Here is a 5,669-nt window from a genome sequence, read left to right on the forward strand (position 1 = left end):
GGCTCCCATAAATAAGACAAATTGTTCTACCTCTTCGAACCCATAATGAATATAGCAATTCCGATTATAGTTCTTAATTAAAAATTCCTCACTAAAGCCACATTGAAATTTAAGATGTTTAGTATCCTGTTGAGAGCAACAGTTTATATCATGGCGTTTAAGCAAGATTTTAGCAATTGTATTCACTTTTTCTATCATAGCACTCATTACTTCACCAGCTCTTGATTTCCTATAATTATTATAACATTCTATGAGCTCCAAGTAGGTTGTAGGTTCTCCCATAACAGCAGTTTTTAATTTTTAGATTTTTCAAATTTTTATGGATTTTTGGGTATATGAGAAAAGTAAAACAAGACAAAAAGAAACTAAGCAAAAGTAAACTAGGCAAAATAAAACTAGACAGAAATAAACTAAGCACAAATAAACTAGATAAAAGTAAACTAAGCAAAACAAAACAAAATAAAACAGAGAGAGAGGTAGAGTGTACTCCCCAGGTGAACTTATGAGTAGAGCTATGCCTCCCCGGCAACGGCGCCAGAAAACAGTCTTGATGACCCACAAGTATAGGGGATCGCGGCAGTCTTCGAGGGTAGTATAACCCAAATTTATTGATTCGACACAAGGGGAGGTAAAGAATACTTATAAGCCTTAACAACTGAGTTGTCAATTCAGCTGCACCTGGAAAAGCACTAGTAACAGGGGTGATGTAAAAGTAGCAGTAATATGAGAGCAGTAGTAACAGTAACACAGCAGTAGTAATAGCAATATGAGAGCAATGGCACCAGAAAATAGTTGATACTACTTCCAATGACATATAGAACAAGTATATAATGATGAGAGATGGACCGGGGTTCCCAGCGATCTACACTAGTGGTAACTCTCCAATAAGTGACAAGTGTTGGGTGAACAAATTACAGTTGGGCAATTGATAGGAATCAAAGCATTAAGATAGAACATCAAGATTATTAATTATGTAGGCATGTTTTCCAATTATAGTCGTACGTGCTCGCAATGAGAAACTTGCACAACATCTTTTGTCCTACCAGCCGGTGGCAGGCAGGGCCTCAAGGGAAACTCTGGATATTAAGGTACTCCTTTTAATAGAGCACCGGAGCAAAGCATTAACACTCCGTGAAAACATGTGTCCCTCACATCACCGCCATCCCCTCCGGTTGTCCCGATTTCTGTCACTTCGGGGCCTTTGGTTCCGGACAGTGACATGTGCATACAACTTGTAGATACAATCTAAGCAACAATATAGAGCTCAAATCTAGGATCATGCCACTCGGGCCCTAGTGACAAGCATTAAGCATAACAAGATTGCAGCAACAATAACTTCACAAACTTTATAGATAGACTAATCATAATGTATCATCCATCGGATCCCAACAAACACAACACCGATTACATCAGATGAATCTCAATCATGTAAGGCAGCTCATGAGACCATTGTATTGAAGTACATGGGGGAGAGTATACCGACATAGCTACTGCTAGAACCCGTAGTCCATGGGGGAACTACTCACGGAGCATGGTGGAGGCGGTGGCGTTGATGGAGATGGCTTCCGGGGGCACTTCCCCGTTCCGGCAGGGTGCCGGAACAGAGTTCTGTCCCCCGAATTGGAGTTTCGTGATGGCGGCGGTACCCCTGGAGTCTTTCTGGAGTTTCGTCAATTGGTACGGTGTTTTTAGGTCGAAAGGGATTTTATAGGCGAAGAGGCGGCGCAGGGGGGGCACCTGGGGGCGCCTCACCCTAGGCCGGCGCGGCCAGGGTCTGGCCCGCGCCGCCTTGTGGTGTGGTGGCCCCCTGGCCCCTCTCCGACTCTTCTTCGGTGTTCTGGAGCCTTCCGGGAAAAATAGGAGGTTTGGCGTTGATTTCGTCCAATTCCGAGAATATTGCCCGAACAGCCTTTCTGGAACCAAAAACAGCAGAAAACAGGAACTGGCACTGTGGCATCTTGTTAATAGGTTAGTTCCGGAAAACGCATAAAATCATCATAAAGTGCAAGCAAAACATGTAAGTATTGTCATAAAACAAGCATGGAACGACAGAAATTATGGATACGTCGGGGACGTATCACTCTCTTGTACCTAGGTTTTTTGTGTGTCTAGATCACCAAGTCTGTCGCGATACCTAGGCGTCTCTTCCTGACCGTAAGGGTTACGCGGATAAATTTGCATTAGTGGTCTCGCATATTATGAACCGTAACTCTTACGGCATTTATCGGGACAGCCGGCGGATGCGTAGTTGGGTACGTTCTCCGTGCTCTACCCAGATCCGAGATAGGATTTCGGTAGCGCCTCCCCGTTGTTCTCCGGATGCACACCCCTCTCGGCTTTTTGCCGAGACGTGTATCGGGAGAGCAGCGGGGAGGTGCTGCCGAAATTCTGTCTCGGATCGGGGTAGAGCTGGGAGAACGTACTCAATCTACGGATCCGGCGGCTGCTAGGAGCCCACCTAGTAGAGTTTCAGGTTGATGCACGCGTAAAATAAATAAATATATGATGCATTTATTTCGTATTTGATATATAAATGCTATGTCCGTCTGTTTTGTTGCTGATTAGAGGATGGATAATCGTGGCTGGATGTACGATGGCAGAATCAGTCAGTGGAACTATACTGATGAATGGGGAGAAAAGACCGAGCAGTTTGTGGATAGGGCGTTTGCCATCCCTAGCAGACCTATAAGTGTTTGGTGCCCTTGTAGTAAATGCGCTAACCGAAAGGCACAGGACAAGGAAACTATGAGTATGCACCTGATCAAGTTTGGGTTCACACCGTCCTACAGGATTTGGACTTACCATGGAGAAAAGGCAAAGAAACGTGCTAGGAAGGAGGTGCGGCAGATTCAACCTAGGGGGGAATATGACACTGGTTTTGATAGGTGCTTAGAAAACTTGGCTAATGGTAATGTGCCTGAAAGCTCTCATGTAGAGGTGGAGACACCTCAGGATGCGGAGACAAGTGAGGACCCGGAGGAAAACACAAAGGAGTATTATGAGGCTCTGTTTGCTTCGCAGAAACCCCTACATGAAAATACAGAGGTTACCCAACTAGATGCCATCGCTCGCCTTATGGCCTTGAAGTGCCATAGGAACTTGTGCAGAGATGGGTTCGATGAACTTCTGGTCATCGTAGGCAGCCTTCTGCCGAAAGGGCACCTCTTGCCGCAAAACTTCTACTATTCGACCAAATTGCTCAGTGACCTTAAGATGTCATCTCAGCAGATACACGCTTGTCCAAAGGGATGCATGCTATTCAGAGAGGAGCACGCTGACACAAATTATTGCATCAAATGCAATTCCTCTAGGTACTTTGAGGTAGACCGCAATGGTGATGGTTGAAAGGATCGTATGCCGCACCTAGAGGGGGGGGGGGGTGAATAGGTGCTAACCAATTTTTAGTTATTTTTCAATTTAGGCTTGACACAAAAGGTAAATTCTCTAGATATGCAACTAAGTGAATTTACCTATATGACAAGGCTAACAACTAAGCAAGATATATCTAAGCAATATAGAGATAGAATAGGATAGAGGTAACCGAGAGTGGAGCACGCGATGACACGGAGATGATTCCCGTAGTTCCCTTCCTTTGCAAGAAGGTACGTCTACGTTTGGAGGAGTGTGGTTGCTATGAAAGCCAAACCAACAGCCACGAAGGCTTCACTCAGATCTCCGGTGAGCAACGCCACGAAGGCCTAGCCCACTTCCACTAAGGGATTTCCTCGAGGCGGAAACCGGGCCTTTACAAGGTTCTTGGGGCACACATCCACAACCAAATTGGAGGCTCCCAAATCTGTTACAACACAACAATCAACAACAATACATCAACACAAATCAACTAGGGAACCAAATAGGAACACTAGCATGAGATCCCTCAAACAAGAGAGGGGGAAATGAAGAACGCTTCAGTGAGGATGTAGATCGGTGTCTTCTCCTTCGAATCTCCAAAGATCAAGAGCTTTGGTTGGGGGAGGAAGGAGATCTTGCAAATCTTGAGTTTCTTGAGGTGGCTCTAATGGAGGTGGCTTGGCAGATTTCTTGTGTAATGATTGAGCAAGCAACCAAGGTAGAAGAAGGGGGGGGTGGGTATTTATACCTCCCCTCAAAATTGAGCCATTGCAGCTTCCGGGGGGCCGGATATTCCGCCCCCCCCCCCGGATAATCCCCCCCCCCCGGGTAATCCGGCCTACGGGACAAAACAGTGTCTTTATCCGGCCAAATGTCCGGCCCTATGCCAGAGAAGCTTTTCTTCCAGTCCTTAGCCAAAATCGGGGGGGCCGGATATTTCCAAAATATCCGGCCCGGATATTCCGCCCTGGTACAATACCGGGACAATATCAGGGCAAATGTCCGGCCCCCATACTGCGCTGCTTTTCCCTCGAAGACTTAGCCAAAATCAGGGGGCCGGATATTTCAACAATATCCGGCCCGGATTATCCGGCCTGGCCATCTTTTGCTGTTAACTTTTGACAGACCGACCAAATCCAACACACATAAATATGAATCTATGTAAACCCTGTACCACTTAAACAAACATTAGTGTATCACATATATTGACATCAAACACACAAAACATAATGTGAGAGATGTTCTTTCAATCTCCCCCTTTTTGGTGTTTGATGACAATATACGGATTTGCAAGGGAATCACTATAGAGACAAGCATGATGGCAAAACATAGAGGCACTCCCCCTACATGTGTGCATATAAGTAATTTGCATTTGAATACAAATACACAACACATAGGAGTATGGTGCCTCAACACAAGAGATATGCAACATGAGCTCTAACAATAGACATTGACACATATGAAGTTGAGATAGGATGCAAGAAATCATACCCATGTGTAGATATATAATGCGGAGATATAGCATCACACATAATGTAATATCCTTGATCTCAACAAATAGAAATCCGAAAACCATAACAATGTCTCACACCACATAGCACATAGTTTTGAACGGCACACAAACAAACCAAATAGTTCAAGTAAGAGGGAACACAAGCAATATAAGAATGATAAACGCATATGCTTGTGCCCAAACCATGCAAATCCCCGAGAATCCTAATAGAACACTTCTCCCCCTTTGGCATCGAGACGCCAAAAAGGGGACAAGCGCGATGCTACACGTCCCATGGGAATCACTCGGAGGCTTCTTCATCATCGGACTGGTATGCCGCTTCCTCTTCTTCCTCATCAGTGTCAGATGCATCCGGAGAGCGGCGAGAGGTGTTGGACCTTTGAAGGCAATCATCAAGATCACTCCATGGAATCTGTGCAGAGTGCCATCCACTGTTACCCTGGTGAGCTGGAGGCTGAGGCGGGGGACCTTGATCACCACTGAGCTTGTGTAGAATAACCGCCTGAGTATGCTTAATCTCAGAACGCTCTCGGCTAGCTGCATAGTTCTCCTTATGGATCTCAATGTTCATGCAAAGGATGTGACGCTGAAACCAACTAAGCCGGCTCACTTGCTTCCTCATAGCCGGGACATCAGGATGACGAGCAGGAGCAAAACCACTAGAACGAGCATCACCCATGAAAGTGTCAGGTGCAGGTACAGCTGAAGAGACTGGCTTAAGCTTGTAGGCCTTCTTGACATGGTGCTTCACAAAAGGATACCCACTCAAGTCTTCACCACTCACAGCCACAGAGTTGTTGATGAG

This window comes from Lolium perenne, chromosome 2 (genome assembly GCF_019359855.2).
Source record: "Lolium perenne isolate Kyuss_39 chromosome 2, Kyuss_2.0, whole genome shotgun sequence".
Taxonomy (NCBI): domain Eukaryota; kingdom Viridiplantae; phylum Streptophyta; class Magnoliopsida; order Poales; family Poaceae; genus Lolium; species Lolium perenne.